This window comes from Pinus tabuliformis, chromosome 3_1 (genome assembly GCF_031772625.1).
Source record: "Pinus tabuliformis cultivar Carrire ecotype Pingquan chromosome 3_1, CPIR1, whole genome shotgun sequence".
Classification (NCBI taxonomy): domain Eukaryota; kingdom Viridiplantae; phylum Streptophyta; class Pinopsida; order Pinales; family Pinaceae; genus Pinus; species Pinus tabuliformis.
Window position 1 is genome coordinate 775,062,689 of NC_142301.1, and position 25,069 is coordinate 775,087,757.

Here is a 25,069-nt window from a genome sequence, read left to right on the forward strand (position 1 = left end):
CCTAGATCTGTTTTAACACCGAATATGCTAAGCGCCAATATGTTGAGATGAAAACCTCTTTTTAAAGTGAAAAGAGATTTGATGGATCAAATATGTTGAAACCTCTTTTTAAAGTGAAAAGAAATTTGATCCAAAATTAAAATAAATCTAGACGGTTTATATGATTTCCATAATCTAACAAAATTTTGTAAAATACAAAAATTATACTTCTTTTTTTTTGTAAACTGAGGCGGTATTCTATTACTGAAAATACAAGATACTACATACATAGGCAGGTCTCAACCCGCCCTTAAGGGAAACCGGGTGACCATCGAAGGTTTTTAACAGCCATCCACAAAAAGTATATAACCAGTCTATCTAACCATGCAAAAAACCCAGCTATTGTTTCTACAATCAAACTGTTTTTTCTTTGAAACATTACCATCCAAGATTACAAAAAACAAAAAGAAACAGATAAAAACCTCCTTGCAGCAATTCCATATCCTACTGATTCATTGTATCTGGCTTGGGTCCGCTCTCTGCCTTGATCTCCATTCCACTTGCTTTAAACATCTGCAGAATCTTGTCCATCTTTCTGTCTTGCATAAGAAGAGTCACCTGGATATTCTTCAGCTCCCTTTTGAGGGTGGGGAATCCTTGAGCCAATTCCACCATCTCCATGGCCACCTGTTCCATAGCTTTGGCCAATAATCTCTTCATTCCCCAATAAACATGTAATGACTGCTTATACAAAGACATTCTTCCTCTTGTGTGCCCCGGGTCAGGGATAAACCGCTCCCAATCCTCCATTTCAGGGTCTGAAATTTCCTGCATGGCCTCTTCCTCCAAATGGTCAATAATTCTTCTGATGTTTGGGTTTGTTTCTTGAAGATATGCTTCCTCTGCCTCTTTCAATTTTTTCCTCATATCTCTCTTTCCTCTTTTTCTGCCTCTGACCTCACTAGCTGATCCTTCCTCAAATTCAGCTCTTTGGGCCCTGCTCCCTCTACCTCTGCATCCTCCATTCCTACCTCTACCCCTCTGTTTCCCACGTCCTCGCATTCCTCTGCTTCTTCCGCGTCTTCCACCCGCTCCCTCTTCATCATCTTCCTGACCCTCATTCTTATCTTCCCTTTCTTCCGTTTCATTGCTACTCTGCTTCCACTTACCTACTTTCCCACCTGTTGCCCGACGCGGCTCCTCATCTGCAAAGTAGTCTCGTATATCAAACTCCTCCTCCGACTCGTCCGGGATGTCAAGATAAATCCTCTGTAAGGATTCCTCTGCAAGACTCTTTCCTTTCTTGTCTAAATTCGCCCCCTTGCTTCGCGTCCACCGGCCTTCTCCCTGATCTTGGTTCACGGCCATTCTGCCTGTCTTCATCTGCTGCAAACTCGTCACTATCCTCCTCTCTTTGCTGCAATTCACTTCTGGCTTATTCCTTTTCTCCGCTCGATCGCATGCAAACAGTAATGACTCCCTGCTCGGCCACCTTTTCTTCTTGAAACTTCGTTTCCGCCTGTCCTCTTCATTAATACGCGTCTCATTTACTGGGTCATGATGTGAGACGTACGCTGGCTCTCTGACGCAGCCACCTCTCGTCCTCGAAACCTTACCCACTTTCCTCCTTGGGATGATCATTCCTCCCATGTTTTGATTAAACTCGCCGCCCCTAAGTTTAATTCCATACACTCGCTTCTTCATACGCTCTTGCCCAACATTAATTATCCTGTCTTTTCCCCTCCTATCCATAATCAGGAGGCGACTAATCATTCCTTTCTGATGCAGTCGCTTCATAATGATCCTGTCGTAGTATAGTTTGTAATGCGTTCCACCTTGGATCATTCTGAAATGATAGCCAACAACCATCAATTACCCTGTTCGGCGCTTCACTTCCCCAGTTGGCTAATAAATCGGCTGCTCGATTACCATTCCTCAAAACATGATTTATCATTGTATACTCAATCGTTCTCAGCAACCCTTCTATGTCTTGTATAATCGCTGCTGTCCGCCAACTCGTTGCCACATGATCCCATCTTTTGCCATTTCGTAATTTCCTTAACATATCTATCGTGATCTGGGAATCTCCTTCAATTTCAAGATTCCTATATCCATTTCGAACTGCAATTCGAAGACCATTATATACTGCCCATAATTCCGCTTCATTGTTTGTCATTTCCCCTCCCCATTCAGCATACACCCACCGTGTAATACCTCTATTATCTCTAAAAATGCCCCCCCAACCTGCTTGTCCAGGGTTACCCTTCGATGCCCCATCGAAATTCAATTTGATCCGCCTATCCCCTGGAATTCTAAAATGATTTGGACTTTGCATACGATATCTATTTCTCCTGTCTACATTGGGGTAGATCATCGTAAAGTCAATATTCAATTTTGAAACTATTCGTTGTTCCTCCGGATTTAGCTTCCAATCATCTTCATCCCAGGCTTCAGACAAAACCGTTTCTTTTATCAACCTACATATTTCATCCCAAATTCTTGATTCTTGGCAGCTTTTGTCTCTAAAGAGTCTTCGATTTCGCTCTTTCCAAACCTCCCAGATTACAAAACCAACCGCCAAATTCCATAGCCTCCTTACAAGTTTACTTTGAAAATTCCCCTTTCCCCATTGAAGTAGGGTATTCCTAAGGCTAGCTGGATCCCTATTTGATTTACCAAAGAGTACCCTAAGTTCTTCCCATAGACTCTGAGTATATATACATCGATTCAATAGGTGCTCCTGATTCTCTATCTCTTTACTACACAAGTAACATCTTGATGGTCCATTCATTCCTCGTTTCTGAATATTTTCCCAAGTCAGGATCCGTCCTCTGCATACCAACCATGCAAAATATGTTACTTTTGGCCACCATTTTCCTTCCCAAATCTTTTTCCAGTCCATTGGTTCATCTTCCCTTTCCTCTTTCGTTTCCCAGTAATATGCTTCTTTGACTGTAAACATCCCCTTCATCGTTTTACCCCATCTAAGGATATCTTTACCTTCTCTGATCTTAATTTTCCTCGATTCTATTTCCCTGATATACACTTGCCCTGTCTCCGGACTGATACTATCTTCCCATTCCTGCGGCCTTTTCCAAACTCTCCATATATCATTTAATGCTTCTCTTCTCCAATAATCCCTCACATATTCCATTCCTGCTCTTTGCGCTGTTGCTTGGACCTCATGAAGATGTTGGTTCCTATTCAGCTTATCACGCTGCTGCCATCCTTCCTCCCAAAATCTTGCTGAACTACCTTCGCGGATTTCCCAGAATGCTAGGTTCCTAACTATATCCTTATTATTTCTTGCTAAATCCCATATTTGTGATCCTCGAGGAGTTTCTTCAATTCTTAAACGCCCTTCAATTGTACCTAGCATATCATATTTTTGGTTCCATATTCTTTTCCACACATCAGTGCCCCCCTGTACCCATCGCCACCATAATTTCACCGCTAAAACCTTATTTATGATTTCCGGATCTCTTACTCCCAGACCTCCTTCCTCTTTCCTCTTGATTACCTGCTTCTTAAAAATATTAGGTAAAACTAAAAAATATCTTAGACATTATAAATACAAATTATGAATTTTTTCAAATAAAAAAATATTATTACGACGTAATTCCTATTAAACTAAAATAAAAAATAAAGATATACTTATAATTAACCTATCTTTTTAAGTATGACATTAAAAAAATAAAATGTATTTAATAAAAATGTTAGTTTTGTTTCCCATTGCGAATAGACGTGGTTTCACTGCAGGTTGAATCTAAATGTATTATTTGTTTGAAAATTTTGTAAAATTATATCGTTATTATTTTAATATTTAAAAAAAATATATTAAATATAAAATTGTTTTCTAAATTTTAATAAAAAATAAAAATGTGTTTAATAAAAATATCCTTTACCTATATCAATATTTCAAAAAATTAACATGATATTATTAGGAAATGTTCTCGTTTTTATTCTATATTATCACATATTTCTCTTTATATATACTTTTAAAAAATATTGAAAAAATTTCTCAAATTTTGAGTTTTTTTACTACTAAATTTAAAGATGGGTAGTCTAAAGAGGTTACAATTTTGCCTTGAAAATAATGGAAATTTTTGAAGGATTTTGAAAAAATTAGCAAAAGTTGTAAGAAATCCTTGTTACACCTGTCAAGCTAGATTTTCTGATGTCCTAGGGGTTTTTGATGGTGCTAAATTCATTTTCACCATAAAAAACAATTCAAACACTCTCATAATTGAATTTCTTGAAAAAAAAAATCACTAGATTCCGATGAAAATTTAGCGGTCCAGGAAAAATTGTAGCCTTTGTAGACAAGGCCTTTAAAAACACATCAAATTGCTTTTTCCACTTATTTCTATAACCCTATATGAAATCTCTATATGAAATTATTGTGAGGTTTTAAGGGAAAAAGGTCGAATACAAGAACCAAATGGAGAAGCAATTTGTCCCATTGTGAAGTTTTATGGGAAAAAGGTAATTGAGAAGCAATTTGTCCCATAGGCTATCCTTAGCCTCGTGGATGTTAGAGTAATTTCTTCTTCTTCTTCTTTAAAAATGGAGAAGCAATTTGTCCCATAGGCTATCTTTAGCCTAGTGGATGTTAAATTAATTTCTTCTTCTTTTTTAAATATGTGTCGTCATTCAAGTAATTTCTTCTTCTTCTTCTTTAAATATGTGTCATCATTAAGAAGGTGTTAGCCAAACATTTCTTAAAAATATTCTTAGATATAAGTCTTCGAGTAATTTCTTCTTCTTCTTATTTAAAAATGGAGAAGCAATTTGTCCCATAGGCTATCTTTATCCTGGTGGATGTTAAAGTAATTTCTTCTTCTTCTTCTTTAAATATGTGTCATCATTAAGAAGGTGTTAGCCAAACATTTCTTAAAAATATTCTTAGATATAAGTCTTCGAGTGGTTTTATTTTAAGTTGAAACAGTAGGTGAATAATCCTATCCCGTGCCATAAGTAGGCTTTCAGAGAAATCGTGAATCCTTTTAGAGAAATTGTGAATTGATATATGAAATAGAAAAAATAATTGTTGATTATGGGACAAGGACTTGCATTAAATTTGGTGGTTAGTAACCATTAGTAATTGGAGTGGTTTTATTTTACGTTGAAATAGTGGGTGAATAAGGGTATTATGTGCCATAAGTAGGCTTTTAGAGAAATTGTGAAGTGATTGTAACACCTTCCAGATAGCAGTCAAAACTATTTTATTTTGTTGGTAAATGAGACTCTGAAAGTCTAATGACATTTTGGATGGATAATTAAAATGGTAATAATATTGTTTTTCTTTATATATATATTATGAAATTTCAGAATTCAAGAAGGGAGACCGGAAACGAATTCCAACCTCCATGCATTTGGGAACAATTAAAATAGTTATACCTTTCTTTCCTCGAGATAAAAGGAGATCTCGCTGGAAAGAAAGGGGTCCAGTCTATTTTGGAAAAGAAGTGGAAGTGAAGTAACAGAAGGAGAGTCCAAAGCTCGACTTGATCCAGTTGATCACCTCATTACGAAAAGGAATCAAAGGCTGGAGGAATGGATTGTAGTCTTGAGGTCTGTAGCTTGATTCAAGAATAACTAGAACTGTTGCCTATTGTTCTGGAGTGGAAGCTCGGGGGTAGAAGAGGACGTTATTTCCCTTCTTACAGTTGGGTGGAGAAGGTCTCACCTTGTTCAATTCGACGAAATTTCAAAGAATAGATAAGTATCTAGGATTGGTCTTTAACCTATACTTTTGCATGGATGAGTACTTACTAAAGTTAAGGTTGAAACTGTGTCAATAAATTCTAAAATTTATATCTTGCTAGTGTTTATAAGCTGAAAGTGATTGGTAAAGGTTTTAAGTTTTTTTTTACATTCTGTAGTTGCAGACTGGTAGGAAAATGGAGTAATATTTAGTGTTGGTGTAAACTTCCTTAGGAAGTAAAGCAGATAAATGAAGGAATGGAAATTAATTGATCTGAATCTCTTCAACTACGAGAATTATCCAGGATCTTTAACTTTTGTGATGTTGTTAGAATTACATTTAAAAGGGCATAAAAGAACCACATGTGCATGCTTAAACAAGAGGAAACATGACGACAATCAACAATTCAAAACACGAGACATTTGATAACGGAGTTCACCCAGTGTGGGCTATGTCTCCGAGCTCGGTGTCAAGATGGTGGAGGTCACTTCATATAATGATGGAAATGATGATGATGTACATGGAAGACTCTTTGTCACAACAAGGTCATATGCCCTCAAACAAGAGTGGCTTGTCTCTCCATGAGACGTTCCGCTTCCAGGAATTCTCACTCAAGAAGGCTTCCTCTTAGCATGACAAACTAACAAGATCTCACAAAATGTGGCAATGAGTATCCCTTCAACATAGTTACACAGGGACCTTAACAACAATGCATAGCATGAAAATCTAATGACATCTCACATAATGTGGCAATAATGATCCCTTTACATAGTATCATATAGGGATCTCAAGAATAATACATCATCTCAACAATAATGAAAGGAAACATAACATGACTGCTTCATGTACCTTCACTTCTAAAGATGGCCAAAAAAAATGAAAAGGTTCAGTTGCAAAAACTGACTACACCACTAAATTTATGGCATTCAGTAGTGTAAAACTGATTACCAATTCGTCCAATTCTAACACTGTCAAATTCTGGGCCTTCGGGAATCTTTTAGATTCCCCATGATTCTCCAAAGATTCTGCTGCATGGGCTGACTGGAGATCTACTACTCAGATCACAAATCTGATCATGTCATCATGATCCTTGTTAAATTCTAAGACTTTTGAGTATACAGTTGGCTGCATTCTGACTATGGCGAATTCCAGCCTCAAGGGAATCTAAAGATTCCTGAAGATTATTCAAAGATTATATTGTGCTAAGTGCCTGCAATTATGCTGCTCAGATGACGAATCCAACTTCACCATCGTGTTCCCTATGAAAATCTGAGAAAAATGACTGTAAACATGATAACATTTTGACAATCTAAAGTTTTACCTCCCAAGGAATATCCAAGATTCCTTAAAAAATCTGCATGAGAATATTCTTGGAACTCGCCTCAATTTTCATGCCTAGGGCGAACCCCTCTACATTGCGACATGTTGCTCGCGTGCCCCACCGGTCTGCTCCGTTTGTCATTCGGATGCTTCCCTCCTTTCCGTGCTAAGGATTGGCAAGGGGTTAAATACTTAGGCGCCGACGAACTTAACAAAGCCATGGCCATTGGCCTAGCGGCCAAGTCTAGAATATGGGTAACAAGGGGTCGGAGGATCAGATCCCGCCTCTTCAAAAATCAGCCTGTATATCTTTTGGTTTTGGCGTTAAAATAATTTTAGAGTTTGGTTAACATATCTTTTAACCAACCTTATATTAATAACCTTCGACAGTTTGTAATATGATGGTGATTTTTAATACCATACCTTATAAAAATATACCCCATTCATTCGTTTTGTCCTTTATGGTGTTATAACCATAGAGGAATCTACCATAGAAACAGGTTTTAAAAATATGGTCATTTAGTCCTCCAAAAACCGACAGTCCCAATTCCACGGATGAGATTTATGATTCTCCACCAATTGTTAACCAAAGATTCCTCCCACATTTTCTTAGTTCACTTGCATTTGATGGATATGGTGCATAACATACATGAATTACATTATTTTCTCACCTCATATTGAGTTTTAATGCCTTATGTACTTGTCATTAAGTGTTGATGATTCTTTGAGTTAGATAATGGATTGTGATGCTCTAAATTTGTGCCTTTTGCCTTGTTTTACCTTGGTGATGATCAACATCTTCTAGATAAGTGTTGTCACTATTAGTTTGAGTTATACTATTAAGGGGATTTCAAAGGGGTAGCATGCCCATATCACAATCCATACTTAACACTTTCCATATTTCCCATTTCCCATTGTCGCTTTCATGGTTGTTGTCACCTGTCACAAAAAGGTTCAGGCATCATAATCCCATGAGAAGGAATTATAAGGTGAAGGTCAATTTAACTAAATAAAAAAAAAGAGGGAGGAAGAGAAAGATGCAAAGTAAAACGAAAATAAAATAAAATAAAAAATAAAAAGCCAAGGCAAAGCTTGAGTAATTGCCCCCTCATAATGAGGCCATTACCCTAAGTCCAATGCGAGGAAATGCATCACTTATAAAAGGACTAAATGAAATTATTTGAAGTTTTATCTCATGAAACTCATATGGATAAAAAAGGACTTAATGAAATGAAGTTTGAAAAAAAGGCCAAATAAAGTGGTCGTAAGAAATAATGCCAAGGAAAGGGTATATCAAAGCATATGTGCTCCTCCATTTTCAAACGTGCTCATGTTAATGAATATCTTAAATAACCTCGCTTGATTGTATAATGCAACTTATGAAGTCACATGCTAAACCATACTATATATCACTACACCTACTCTTTAATGGCCTTTTTTGATAACCACTTCTCTTCTTAGGCATTGACACATGTAATATGTACTAATAATGACCCTCCCATACCTAAAGGTGGCAAATAGCATGAATTATATGAGTTATTTTGAAGTTTGAAGATGATGTAAGTAGTGGCTTCTACATATGACATGACCCATTTTTTTATGTTGCATTGGACTTGTGTGCATGCTTCCAAATAAATGACTATGTTGGGTCACTTCACCTCACATTAGAGAAATTTTGAGGTCTAAAATGAGCCTCCTAATGAATATTATAATATAATAGTGGAAATAATAAAATAAAATTAGATTACATCATCAAATTTTAGAGGGAAAAAAGAAAAACTATTTTTTCAACTCGTATTTTCAACTTATTTCCATATGTTTTTGCTCAAATTTCAAGTGGGGGCACTCTTTGTATGCGGAATTTAATTCCTCATCCAAGAAGTACCCTTGTTGCGTACTTTCAATGCACTCTGCTACACGAACAATGAGAAGTACATGAAAAAATGTTATTGCAGTCACATTTTTCCATGTATTTCTCATTTTTCGTGTAGCAGGGTCCCTAACTTTCTTATATGTGCATATCTTCTATGCGCATATACGGAAATTGTGCATATATGGAAGATATGCACATATCTTCTATATATCCCTAACTTTCTTATATGTGCATATCTTCTGTATATGTATGACGTTTATGTATCTGCATCGTATATATGCAAATTACATATACAAAAATTGCGCATATACGGAAGATATGCGCATATTATCTTCCGTATATGCACAATTTCCGTATATGCGCAATTTTTGTATATGAAATTTGGGCATATACGAATACATAATCGAGGTGCATATACGAAAGATATGCACATATAAGAAAGTTAGGGATATATGCACATATACGAAAGATATGCGCATATCTTCCGTATATTCCTAACTTTCTTATATGTGCATGTCTTCTATGTGCATATACGGAAATTGTACATATACGGAAGATATGCACATATCTTCCATATATCCCTAACTTTCTTATATGTGCATATCTTCTATGCGCATATACGAAAATTGTGCATATACGGAAGATATGCGCATATACGGAAATTGTGCATATATAGAAGATATGCGCATATCTTCCGTATACCCCTAACTTTCTTATATGTACATATCTTTCGTATATGCACGTCGTTTATGTATCTGCATCGTATATGCGCAAATTTCATATACAGAAGTTGCGCATATACAGAAATTGTACATATATGGAAGATATGCGCATATTCCATATACAGAAATTACTCATATACGGAAATTGTACATATACGGAAGATATGCGCATATCTTCCGTATATACACAATATATCTTCCGTATATGTACAATTTCCCTATATGTGCATATCTTCCATATATGTACAATTTCTGTATATGCGCATAGAAGATATGCACATATAAGAAAGTTAGGGATATACGGAAGATATGCGCATATCTTCCGTGTATGCACAATTTCCATTTATGCGCATATACAGAAATTGTACATATAAGGAAAATATCCGCATATCTTCCGTATATGCATAATTTTTTTATATGTGCATATCTTCCCTGTATATATATACAGAAGATATGTGCATATCTTCCGTATATCTCTAACCTTCTTATATGTGCATATCTTCTATGCGCATATACGGAAATTGTGCATATACAAAAGATATGCGCATATCTTACATATATCCCTAACTTTATTATATGTGCATATCTTCCGTATATGCATGTCGTTTATGTATCTGCATCGTATATGTGCAAATTCCATATACAGAAATTGTGCATATACGGAAATTGTGCATATACGGAAGATATGCGCATATCTTCTGTATATGCACAATTTCCGTATATGCGCAATTTCTGTATATGGAATTTGCGCATATATGATGAAGATACATAAACGATGTGCATATACAAAAGATATGCACATATAAGAAAGTTAGGGATATACGGAAGATATGCGCATATCTTCCGTATATACGCATAGAAGATATGCACATATAAGAAAGTTAGAGATATACAAAAAATATGCACATATCTTCCGTATATACATACATGGAAGATATGCACATATAAGAAATTTACGCATATCTTTCGTATATGCACAATTTCCGTATAAGTGCATAGAAGATATGCACATATAAGAAAGTTAGCGATATATGGTAGATGTGTGCATACCTTCTGTATATGCATACATAGAAGATATGCACATATAAAAAATTTACGCGTATACAAAGATATGCGAATATACGGAAGTTGCGCATATACGGAAGATATGTGCATATACGGAAGTTGCGCATATACGATAGATACACATATACAATATACGGAAGTTGCACATATATGAATGATATGTGCATATATTGTGTATATGCACAGTTTCCATATATGCATAATTTCTGTATATAGAATTTGCACATATACGAAAGTTATGTAGATATGGAAGATATGCGTGAATATCTTCTGCATATCCCTAAATTTCTTATATATGCATATCTTCCGTATATGCACATCTTTTATGTCTATGCATTATATATGTGCAAATTCCATATACAGAAATTGCGCATATACGAAACTTGTGCGCATACGGAAGATATGTGTATATCTTTCGTATATCCCTAACTTTATTATATGTGCATATCTTCTGTATATGCACGTCGTATATATATCTGCATCGTATATGCACAAATTCCATATACAAAAATTGTGCATATACGAAAGATATGCGTAAATTCCATATACCGAAATTGTGCATATATGCACAATTTCTGTATATGGACAATTTCTGTATATGGAATTTGCACATATACGATGCAAATACATAAACGACATGTATATACCGAGGATATAGACATATAATAAAGTTAGGTATATACAGAAGATATGCGCATATATTCCGTATGCGCACAATTTCCGTATATGCGTATATCTTCCGTATATGCACAATTTCGTATACACACAATTTCCGTATATGCGCATATCTTCCGTATATGCACAATTTTTGTATATGCGCATAGAAGATATGCACACATAAAAAGGTTAGAGATGTGTGAAAGATATGTACATACCTTCCGTATATACATACACGGAAGATATGCGGATATCTTCTGTATATGCATAATTTCTGTATATGCGGAAAAATGGAAATTGTGCATATACGGAAGATATGCGTATATATTCCGTATATCCCGAACTTTTTTATATGTGCATATCTTCTATGCGCATATACGGAAATTGCGCATATACGAAAGATATGCACATATCTTTCGTATATCCCTAACTTTCTTATATGTGCATATTTTTCGTATATACACGTCGCTTATGTATCTACGTCATATATGCGCAAGTTCCATATATAAAAATTGCGCATATACGGAAATTGTGCATATACGAAAGATATGCGCATATCTTCTCTATAGGCACAATTTTCGTATATGCACAATTTTTGTATATGGAATTTGCATATATACGATGCAGATACATAAGCGACGTGCATATACAGAAGATATATATATATATATAAGAAAGTTAGAGATATACGGAAGATATGCACATATATTCTGTATATGCGAATATCTTCCGTATATGCGCATATATATATATGTGCATATCTTCCATATATGCACAATTTCCGTATATGCGCATAGAATATATGCACATATAAGAAAGTTAGGGATATACAGAAGATATGTGCATATATTTCGTATATGCATACACGGAAGATATGCACATCAAAAATTTATGCATATACGGAAATATCTTTCATATATGCACAATTTTCGTATATGCGCAATTTCTATATATGGAATTTGCACATATACGATGCAGATACAAAAACGGTGTGCATATACGGAATATATGCACATATAAGAAAGTTAGAGATATACGGAAGATATGTGCATATCTTCCGTATGCGCACAATTCCGTATATGCACAATTTCTGTATCTGCGCATAGAAGATATGCATACATAATAAGGTTAGAGATATGTGGAAGATATGCACATATCTTCTGTATATACATACATGGAAGATATGCACATATAAGAAATTTACACATATACGGCAGATATACGGATATCTTCTGTATATGCACAATTTCTGTATATGCGCATATACGGAAGATATGCACATATATGGAAATTGTACAAATATGGAATATATGCGCATATCTTTCGTATATCCCCAATTTTCTTATATGTGCATATCTTCTATGTGCATATACAGAAATTGTGCATATACGGAAGATATGTGCATATCTTCTGTATATCCTTAACTTTATTATATGTGCATATTTTCCGTATATGCATGTCGTTTATGTATCTACATCGTATATGCGCAAATTTCATATATATAAATTGGGCATATATGCATGTCATTTACGTATCTGCATCGTATATGTGCAAATTCCATATACAGTATATGCACAATTTCTGTATATGGAATTTGCACATATATGATGCAGATACATAAACAACGTGCATATCTTCCGTATATGCACAACTCCCATATATTCGCATATCTTCCGTATATACGTAAATTTCTTATATATGCATATCTTCCATGTATGCATACACAAAAGATATGCGCATATCATCCGTATATCCCTAACTTTCTTATATGTGCATATCTTCTATACGCATATACGAAAATTGTGCATATACGGAGGATATACACATATCTTCTGTACATCCCTAACTTTCTTATATGTGCATATATTTCGTATATGCACGTCGCTTATGTATCTGCATTATATATGTGCAAATTCTATATACAGAAATTGTGCATATATAGAAATTGTGCACATACGGAAGATATGTACATATTTCGATATGTGCATATCCTCTGTATGTGTACAATTTCTGTATATGCACAATTTCTGTATATGCACAATTTCTGTATATGAAATTTTCCCATATACGATGTAGATACATGAATGAAGATATGTGCATATATGGAAGATATGCATATATACGGAAATTGTGCATATACAGAAGATATATGCGATATCTTCCGTATATCCCTAACTTTCTTATATGTGATTATCTTCCGTATATAAACATCGTTTATATATCTGCATCGTATATGCGCAAATTCCATATACAGAAATTACGCATATATGAAAATTGTGCATATATGAAAGATATGTGCATATCTTCTGTATATGCATAATTTCTGTATAATGCGAATATACAAAAGATATGATATGCACATATATTCTGTATATGCACAATTTCCGAATAGTGTGCATATCCTCTGTATATGCGTAATTTCTGTATATGGAATTTGCGCATATATGATGCAGATACATAAAGGACGTGCATATATCGAAGATATGCACATATAATAAAGTTAGGAATATACGGAAGATATGCGCATATATTCTGTATATGCACAATTTATTTATATGCGCATGGAAGATATGCACATATAAGAAAGTCAGGGATATAGGGAAGATATGCGCATATCTTTCGTATATGCATACACAAAAGATATACGCATATAAGAAATTTACTCATATATGGAATATATGTGCATATACGAAAGTTATGCTTATATACAGAAGTTATGTGTATAGACTGAATTTTATATACACTAAAGTTCTGTATATACACATAACTTACGTATGTGCAGTATATGTGCATATATTACACATACGAAAGTTATGTGTATATACGGAAGCTATGTGTAGATTCACATATATAAAAGACATGCATATACAGAAGATATACACATATAAGAAAGTTATACATATATGGAAGATATGTGTATATACGAAAGTTATGTGTATATGCAGTAGATACGGAAGTTATGTGTATATAAAATGCAGTCTATGCATATAAAGAAGTTACGCCTATATATGTGCATAGACTGAATTTTATATACGCATAACTTCCGTATATATACATATCTTCTGTATATACACATAACTTTCATATATGCACATATCTTCCATATATGCGTAACTTTCTTATATGTGTATATCTTCCGTATATACATGTCTTTTATATATGTGAATCTACAGTATATGCGCAACTTCCATATATAAAAATTGCATGTATACAGAAATGTGTATATATAAGAAAGTTGTGTATATACAGAAGATATGCAGATATCTTTTGTATATGCACAATTTCTGTATATGCGCAATTTTCATATACAGAAATTGCGCATATGCAAAAATTGTGCATATACAAAAGATATGCGCATATCTTTGGTATATCCCTAACTTTCTTATATGTGCATATCTTCCATATATGCACATCATTTATGTATCTTCATCGTATATGCATAAATTCCATATACATAAATTGCACATATACGGAAATTGTGCATATACGAAAGATATGTGCATATCTTTGCTACTGCAAGCCTTTATATGAGGCCGTGGATCATGAACTTTGTTCCAAAAGGTGAAATGTTCACCTTAGTCCCGGTCTGGGTAAGACTCTACTCTCTACTCCTTGATTACTGACAAACAGAATTTCTTTCAGCCATAGGAAACAAGTTAGGTCGTTTTGTCAAAGTTTCTGAGGCCACTAAAAGGGGAAAGTATACTTCCTTCGCTAGAATATGTGTGGAGATGGATCTTTCTGGAGAATCGCCGGATAAGGTTATTCTGGAAGTGTTTGATGAGGAATGGACACAAACAGTAGATTACAAACACATTCCTTTCAGATGTCGCAAATGTCACGAGCATGGACATCTGGTCAGAGACTGCCCTCTCAATAAGATAGAGGATAAAAGTAAAGCTAATATAACGAAGGATCCAGAAAGCTTCTTCAAGGTGGTACACAAAGGAAAAGGGAGAAAAAGAGGACTAAGAACAAGCAAAGCCAAAGAGCAGCATGTTAACTAGAATAGGTTCTAAACCCTTGAAGCAGACGCAGATCCTACAGATACTGATAAAGCAGAAGAAGGAAACACAGTGGAGGAGGAGAAAGAAAAAGAAAAGGAGAAAATACAAGAGAATGACAGTATGAAAGAACTAATGATGAGTAACACGGAACAAGCGATGGATCATGACATGACCCAAAGTGAGATAGATATGGAGGACCATGATCTCCAAGAAATTCTTGAGAAAGAAAACCTCGATTTAGAAAGTTTTTTTAATCAAGGAACCAAAGAAGGGTTAGACTCATTACCTACAGAGGAATTCAATAGGGTTCAATAGCTGCTTTTATGGAGGACCCAACCTAAAGGATTGGATAGACTCAATAAAAAAGAAAGACAAGGCAACGCAGGAGTGAAGACGATGAAAAATAAGGCAAGACTAGCACCCAAAATCCCAGGAAAGAAGAGGGGTAGAAAAAAGCAGAATGAGTTGTTGATGGAATGCAGAAAACTAATGATAGATTCAGGTAAGATGAAAGACCTATCCAGTTACTCCTTTACTAATCTTTAATTATGAAGTTCACTTCTTGGAATATCAGAGGTCTAGGTAGTAAAAGAAAACAAAGGTTACTGAGTAATAGAATGAAACAAGCATCTCCGGATGTGATTTTCATATAGGAGACCAAGTGTTCCATTCAGAAGATAAGAGATATTCATAGTAAATGGCTCAATAAATTTGAGTTTCTGGAAGTCAAGGCAGAGAATACAGTAGGAGGTATTCTCACTCTGTGGAATCCACAAAAGATTGACTTAATAGATGCGGAGGCATCTAGAGATTATTTATCTGCAGTTTTTCAACCAGTAGGAGATAAGGAAACCTATCTGGTTACAAATGTCTATGGCCCACAGAGAATGGAGGCTAAACTAAGGCTTCTAAATTCTTTGGAGACTCTCAGAAACAGACATGCAGGAATACCCTGGATCTTAGGGGGTGATTTCAACATGATTAAGTCACTCATGGAAAAAAGGGGGAACCAGAGTTCTAGGCAAAGACTCTGTGGCTTTTCAAACCTTTATTGATGAAATGAAGCTAGTGGACATTGAAATGCACAATGGCATCTTCACATGGAACAATAAAAGAGGAGGAGAGTCTCAAGTAGCTTCCAAATTAGACAAATTCATAATCTCAGAGGATCTTATGCTCAATGACAAGGAAATGGTAGCTGGAGTGCTACCCTTTGGGGGTTCGGATCACTGGCCGATACAACTAGAGGTGTAGGGCATTGGTAAACCCAGGAACAGACCTTTTAGATTTGAAAATATCTAGCTCTCCCACCCAGATTTCATCAGCAATGTAACCAAGTGGTGGGCAGAGGATTTAAATATTCAAGGTTCCAAAATGTTTATCCTTCAGAAAAAATTAAAACATATCAAGCTACGGCTCAAGGACTGGAACAAGACTGAATTTGGCAATATCTTTGAAGAGAAAAAGATGATTGAAAGCAAACTACAGAATTTTAACCAAGGCCTTATTAAAGAAGGCCATGACAAAGCTTGATATGATCAAGCCACCAGATATCAGCAGCAATGGGAGAATTTATGCAGTCAAGAGGAAATTTTTTGGAAACAAAAATCTAGAATCCAATGGTTAAAAGAAGGTGAACACAATACCAGATTTTTTCACAAATCCACCATGGAAAATAGAGAACATTCCCATGATAGTCTCTAGAGAGGACAATGTTAACCTTTACAGGCATGTGACAGAAGAGGAGGTTAGTGGGGTTCTCAAAGTAATGCAGAATGGTAAGGCGCCAGGCCTGAATGGTTTCAATGTCAATTTCTTTAAAGCTTGCTAGAATATAGTCAAACAAGACATTCTGCAGGTAGTGGAAGACTCCAGGAAGCATAGAACCATTTTGAAAGCTCTGAATTCCTCCTTCATAGCCCTGATCCCTAAACAGGAGCAGGCTCAAACCCCTGATAGATTCAGGCCTATAGCTCTATGCAATGTGGTTTACAAGATAATATCAAAGGTGGTTGCAAACAGGCTCAAACCCCTCTTACCTGCATTAGTCTCGGGGGAACAATCAAGATATGTGGAGGGAAGGAAAATTCTTGATAATATCATCCAGGCACATGAAGTGGTGCACTCTATAACTAGTAAGAAAAAAGTTGGTATGATCATGAAACTTGATATAGCCAAAGCATATGATAAACTGAATTGGAACTATATCAGGAAGGTTCTTATTGCTTTTGGGTTTGATCACAATTGGGTAAGATGGATCCTGGCTTTGATCACTTCTTCTAGTTTTTTGATTCTTGTCAATGGCTCTCCCTCGGAGACTTTTACCTCGTCCAGGGGCCTCAGGTAGGGTGATCCTCTTTCTCCCTTTCTCTTCATTCTCATGATGGAAGGTCTAGGCAGAGCTATTAAGGATGCTAATGTTGCTGGTAAGGTTAGGGGTATACAACTCTCTGACAATGGACAAGCCTTAACCCATCAACAATTTGTTGATGATACCATGTTGCAAGGAACACCCACAGTCAAAGAAGCTCTTGCCTACAAACAAATCCTTAAGGACTTTGCCAAGGCCTCTGGCTTGGAAGTTAATCTTTCCAAATCTAAGGTCTTTTTCTTTAATACTCATATTGCGATTCAGAGGAACATATCCAGAATTCTGGGATTCCAAAGAGACTCTTTCCCCTCGAAATACCTGGGGGTGCCTTTAACTACAAAACCACTTCACAAAAGTATTTGGGAGCCGATTATCAGTAAGTTGCAAGACAAAACCAGGAAATGGACTATAAGTTCTTTAAATTTGGCTGGTAGGTTGGTCCTCACAAAGGCTGTGCTTCAATCAATCCCAATCTTTATGCTTTCGGCCATCCCTGCTCCCATAGGTATTCTGCATCAAATAAGAAACATACAAAGAGACTTCCTTTGGGGCAAGGGGGAAGAAAAGAAGAAATGGGCCTTAGTGGCCTGGGATAAAATTTGCAAACCCAAAAACTACGGGGGTCTTGGATTAGATGATCCTGAGATTCTTTGTAAGGTTCTAGGGGCTAAACTTTGGTGGCGATGGATAAAGGAACCAGAAGCACAATGGGCCATTACTTGGAAAGAAAAATATGCAAGCACTTGGACTGATAATGAACGCATACGAATGGATGGGAATATAAGAGGATCTCACATTTGGAACAAAGCCTGGGATAACAGAAGATTGATTCAAAACCATAGCTTCTGGGAAATTAGAGAGGGAGACTTGGCCCTATTCTGGGAGGATAGATGGCAACAAGAACCTATTCTCTTACAAGAGGACTTGAAGGACCTCAAAGTAGAGACTGATACTAAGGAGCTCACCCAAGTCAGGGATTTTTGGGATCAAACCAACAGTGCAGGGAAGTGGAGAAATTGGCGAAAATTAGACCTCCGAGAGGACAGTCATCTTTTAACCAAAGCTAAAAGATTGATGAAAATGTTGGAGCAAAGGAAAATTTTGGTTTCTAGGGGCCATGACCAACTGAGATGGGGCAGCAACAATGAAGGGAACTTCAATCTCAAAGAGGCTAAACTCATTCTCCTCGAACTTGATCCCCATGCTCCTAATAGGCTCTGGCAAAACCTTTGGAAGCATCCAGGTTGGATGAAAATTAAACTCTTTCTGTGGCTGGTTCTTCAAAGGAAAATCCTGACCTAGGATAATATAAGGAAAAGGGGATTCCTAGGGCCTTCTAGATGCCAACTCTGTGAGGCCCAAGAGGAGACCATTGAGCATCTTCTCAACAATTTCTCTTTCACTTCCAGATTATGGGATTCTTTTGCAGTTATCTTCCAACAATCTGACAGAGATATGGGAAGCCTTTTCAACACTCTCACCAAATGGAGAAAGAACTTTTCGGATAATGAAGTTCTTGGTTCCGCTTGGGCTCTTACTCCAAGTTTCATAATCTGGAATGTTTGGAAAGAAAGGAACAACAGGATATTCAAGAATGTTAAAAACTCTTCCCAGAATATCTTTGATAGAATCCTAAAACAGATTAAGGAAACAGTTAGTACTACCATCAGAAATCTTCCCTCAAACCCACCTTCGGCCATAGACTGGAGGATTCTCTGCAGGCTAGATTTGCAGGGACTAGTTCCTCAGGGCTCTGTTAGGAATGGTTCCATGGGGGACCTGGAACTTGACTTCTGGCATCCTCCCCCTAAGGGCTTTCTCAAATTCAACATCGATGGGGCCTCCAAAGGCAATCCGGGTAAGGCAGGCCATGGAGGGGTGTTAAGAGACGACAGGGGAGATATTCTTTTCATCTTTTATGGCAATTTTGGTAAAACCACCAACAACATGGTGGAGTTAATGGCCATGGAGCAAAGTCTTGAGTTCCTGGTTTAGGAAAATCGGCAAAATACAATCATTAAAGCGGACTCCAAGATCGTCATCATCTCTGTCAGAAGAATAAGCTGGGGAACAAGACCGGAAAAAGCCTCTTCAAATTGGAGGCTTATTCAAGTCTGTCAAAGGAGTCATAAGCATCTATAGAGCCTGAGAACAGTCAGATTTGCACATGTGAGAAGAAAGGCCAACAAGCTAGTGGATTTGCTAGCCAATCAAGGAGTTGTTTGCACAGATAACAAGGCAGTGATGAATTGGCGCGATTCCCCTAACAATAGACTAAAAACGGACTGTCAAAACCAAGCTATTGAAGATAATATAACATTCCTTAAGAGAGCAATGGAGACGGGTATGGCCAACTAGCAGGGGTCGGCTCAAAGGCATGCTCGCAATGGGGTTTTTCGATAATCGTTCGGAAAAGATAACCGGTGCTTCCCGGATCAAGGGATGCATGGAGTTTTACAGATGTTTTGACAAGGATAAAGGAGCTTCAAGGGAAGCCGAAAGGAAGGAGCTGAGAGCTTAGCGCTTCAGGTCAAGAAGGGTCTTCGTTGTGAACGTCGGGGAGCAGATGAACCTTGATGACCGTGAAACCACTATTTCTCTTTTCCGGTCTTTCTTACCACAACCTGGGTGGTTTTCTGTTGATCACGGCCCGCTCAAGTGGAAAGTGGTTTCTGCTTTTTGGGAGCGATCCCACTTAGGAAGTGCCACGTGGCGGTGGGGTCGGGAGGATAACCACCTTTATCGCACGCTAACTTCCGAGTTAGTTGGCAGGTGCGATATCCTTCTCCAACATCAGATCTCTTAAGGGCGTTTCTACGGTGCAGATTGATCGGCTTTGGGTGGGCAGTTTCTTCCTGCGACTGGTATCTATAACCGTCCAATTGTTTGGACAAGTCCTATGGTCGTGATTCAATGAGGCCGGACTAGTCACTCGGAGATAGTGGTCGTCGGGGGTCATGAGTTTCTCCTCCCGGGCTTTAGAACCCTTTTCTAGGCTTTTGGGTGGGTTTAAGACTGTTACTGGTGCTTTTTTAGGGGTTATTCTCGGTCCAACTCCATTTTCTTATTTTCAACTTTGGAGGATCGTTAAGTGTAAAGTTAGGGGCAGAGTAAAGTTGTTTTGCAGTTTCCCTTCTTTCTCAAAGTCTGAGAATTTTGTACTACCCTCTGTACTTTATTTTGTGATTAATGAATAGAAGGTCCGACTCTTGCATTAGCAAAAAAAACAAATCTTCCATTTTGAGCTTCTATGGCTCAAATCTTTGGCCATTGAATATCTTGTGTTTTCATTTGCAACCTAAGTTTAATAATTGGTAATTGGCATCTTAATTATTTAAATCTATCCTCATTGAGTTAGAAACCACCACCTAGAGAACTTATGTTGATTTCTTGACATGGACCAAACCATTATGTTTTCATTTGCAACCTAATTTTAATAATTGGTAATTGGCATCTTAATTATTTAAATCCATCCTCATTAAGTTGGAAACCACCACCTAGAGAACTTATGTTGATTTCTTGACATGGACCAAACCAACCCTACTCTATTTGTTATTGTCTCCTTAAGATAGATTGTTATGTGCATTCTTAACTTTGTCTTCACTTATGCTTATTGCTCTTCATCAAGTCATGTCACATTGGATAAAAGTATGGGATATGATTAAATCATGTCAAGGTAATTACTTGCTCTTATATATTGATCTTAGTTATCACATCTCATCTTTCCTTTTCATCATCCAACACATTATGTGAGTTCCTCTTCTTCTTTGTCCATGCTTAAATTATCTTGCACCATTACATGGTTGCACTTTGGTTCAGCTACCACAATGCCCATGTGTCTTCTTGATTTTTACTCTCCACGTCACAATCATTGTACATTGTATATAGGCCTCCTATCCCATCAATTTGATGGTACACCTTAATTGTTTGTTTCATAAATATCCACTTTAGCGATTTAATCATGTCCCTCTCTAACATTAATGTTCCCAAACCAAAATTGCTGTGTAATCTCACTTTATCCTACATGTCTTGATAATGGCTTAACACATCTTTGTGTATCCTTTGTTCATCCTTAATAACTCACTCTTGCTCTTTGCAAAATAATTTGGTATATTAATAATATTCTGGTATTTTATGTGGGAATTTTATGATTCAATCCTTATAGTTATGTTTTTAACTCAATTATGTTGCTCCTATCTCTCTATGTGTAAATTTAATTAAATTAATGATGTTATGAATTTGTTAATATTTTTTAATTAAAATTGATGAATTTCTCTTTAATATTATAAATGTCATTATAACATATATATAATAGTATTTTCCCAAAAAATAAATTGTCATTTGTCTTCAAAAATAGAAGGCAAATTGCATTTATTATCTGCATATTATTTTTACTAAGAAAAATGACCATTTGTATTTAAATATTAAATGTAAATTACACTTATTACCTACATGTTACACTTATTAAATATTGTAAATAATAATAGAGCATTTGTAAAACCATACAACACATTTTCCTCATAAATTAAAAAAATACCATTAATATTATACACGTTCTTGTGAGTTTGGTAGGACTACATCTTCATCGTGTCCAACTTTACACAATGTAAAAAGATTTATTTATTTATTTTCTTTTTATTTAAATTTGGATTCGTGAGACTTTATTTCCAAGATTTGAGCCCGATTTGAACCCAAGACTTCCGATTGGTGAGACTTTATTTCCACCACCATTACCAATTAAACTATCCAAAACAAACATTTATTTATTAAATTACAGTATAATTTCTAATTTTATAATAAAATTTATATAGTTTATTTATTTATTTTATAAATATTTTTTTAAAAACAACTTCTAAATTCAATCAAATTTAAAGATAAATATACAAACATTATTACATAATAATGCATTTTCTAATAAATAAAACAAAATAACCTTATTAAAAATATTAATCATATACACGCTTCAGAGTGTTATAGATTCAAAATGTCATCTTATATCACAGCCAAAACTAAATAATTGTCATGCATTTAAAAATAATTTTTTTACAACTATAAAGATGTCTTTTTAAAAAATGCTTATACATTCCCAAAATTTTCTTATATAACAACAAATATATGCTATAAAGAACGGCTATATATAGCCAAAACTAAATAATTGTTATGCATTTAAAAATATTTTTGGTGTCCCTTTAAATAATTATTATACATTCCCGAACTTTTCTTATTTATAAGAACAAATATATGCTTTAAAGAATGGCTATATATATATATATTCAAAACCTTTTGTTAGGGAAGAATAATTTAATCACCAACTTAATTTTTAATACAAATCCATGTTGTTGGCACTTTAATTGCAGAGGATCCAATGCCTTGAAGATAAATAAATAAATTATTTTATATGACGACAAAGTAATTCTTTTAGTTGAGGACAAAGTAACTCATATAAAAGAAAATATTATTGGCTTTCAGCACAGAGTACCGCATATCAAAGACCATGTTATCTGAATAATAACATTCCGGGTAAAATATGGTGAACATTCCAAAAGACAAGATACATGAACACTCTCCTCTCTACGCCTCAAAACAAACAAAACAAAGCATCACGTAACACATTGGAATTGGCAGCTTGAATGTCCTCTCCCCAACAGAGCGTCCAGTGAAATCGCTCCACTGATCACCAGAGTTCCCTCGGATTCTGAACCCATGTTGCTCAATCTTCAATCTCTTCTCACACTTATAAACCGTAGCGCTCTTCCCATAATCTTCCGGGTCCCTGCACCACAAATTGTCCATTGACCTCATTCACACAATGCTTTTCCATGCATTATTGAGACCTTTTTATTTAAATCACAGATTTTAAAAATATCTAAAAATTTCAGTATACAAAATGTATGTTAATCAAATTAATCTAATTATTATATGTTTGATTTCAAAATATTCTCAAAATTTATAATCAAAATAATTTCAACAACATTACTCAGTTCAACTAAAAGTAAAAATTTCAGATTTCAAAATATTCCTAAATCTATAATCAAAATACTTTGAACAACATTACTCGGCACAACAAAAATAAGACTCAAAACTTCCCAAAAAAGACATGGATGGTCGTAGTGATCACCTCAATAAAAGCGCCTTCCATGAATGATAACCAGCTCGGGCAAGATTCTTCTCAGTTGCATTCCTCTCGTAGTCATACCTGCCTGTCAATAGGAAGATCTTAAACCCTAATCCAAGCAGATGGGTGTACAATCTATAACTGGCAGGCAATGGAGGGGCCACTGCCAGAGCCGCCCACACTGTAAAAGAAGCATCGTCGATCCCCTTTCCTCTGCAAACCAAAGGTGAAGAGGAAGTAAAAATCATAAAAAGTAGGTTGAATTTGTAATTTGTTAGAATAATTTGGGCAAGGCTAAGATTAAATCGAGGGATTAAAATTGTAATATTAAAGGTATATTTAATTATCTTAAATTTAACCAGAAAATATATCCAACAGAGTATGTCTAACTAGTCTAAAGCTAAATATATCGATAATATATCGAACCATTAGTAAACCAAATATACCTATTTCATTTTAACTGATAAACTATAAAAATCAAACCTACCAATAATATATCCCACCATCCATAAATCAAATATATCAGATTCATCTTACCCAATTGATGGGCTGCGAAATAAGCCAATCTTACCCAAATTGATGGGCTGCGATATAAGCGAGATTCGAAATGAGTGTCTCGTCCACGTCGAAAACCCAGGCGATTAGCGTAGGCTATGGATTCGTGGGCTACCATGTGCGAGTCTTTCAAATATTGGCTTCCACTTCCGACCATATATTTTTTCACGTATTCCACGCCACTTCCGACCATATATTTTTTCACGTATTCCACGTATTGAGCAGGCACCACGGTCCAGGAGCGCAGAGTGTTTGTTTCTACACCGAACCTCCAGGCTTCGAAGTCCTATTGCAGGGTCTCTTGCTTCACCTCCCACGTCTCCTCATGGCCCGTGGATTTCTCTGATATTACCTCGCCATAACTCTTGGCTGTGGGGGAGTAGATATTACTAGGATATCGGTTGCCCAAGAGCGAGGGCGAGTCATTGAAGACCTGGGTGCCAGTGGTGTTGGGTTGCAGAGCGCACATGAGATTCACATGGTTGTGGTGGTGGATGACCGGAAGAGAAGCCATGGAAGATGAGGATCAGATCCTGGCAACGCTAAAATGGCAACCCAGAATCCCAATATCCCAATGGCAACGCTAAAATGAGTTTTCTCACCAGCAGAGGCAACGATAGCCAGAACCACTGCAATCGCGATCAGCACCGAACTCGTCCGGAAGCTCATGCTGAGCAAAGAAACTCTAACCGACCAAA

At 36.1% G+C, this 25,069-nt stretch overlaps 1 pseudogene across 1 annotated transcript; it reads right to left on the reverse strand.

Moving 5' to 3' along the window:
• Positions 1–23,272: 23,272 nt before the first annotated feature.
• Positions 23,273–24,885, reverse strand: LOC149189682 (acid phosphatase 1-like; annotated as a pseudogene). Its single transcript, XR_016255605.1, has 3 exons — positions 24,388–24,885; positions 23,820–24,029; positions 23,273–23,474 (listed from the first exon to the last, which is right to left on the reverse strand). The product of XR_016255605.1 is annotated as an acid phosphatase 1-like (transcript).
• Positions 24,886–25,069: the final 184 nt, after the last annotated feature.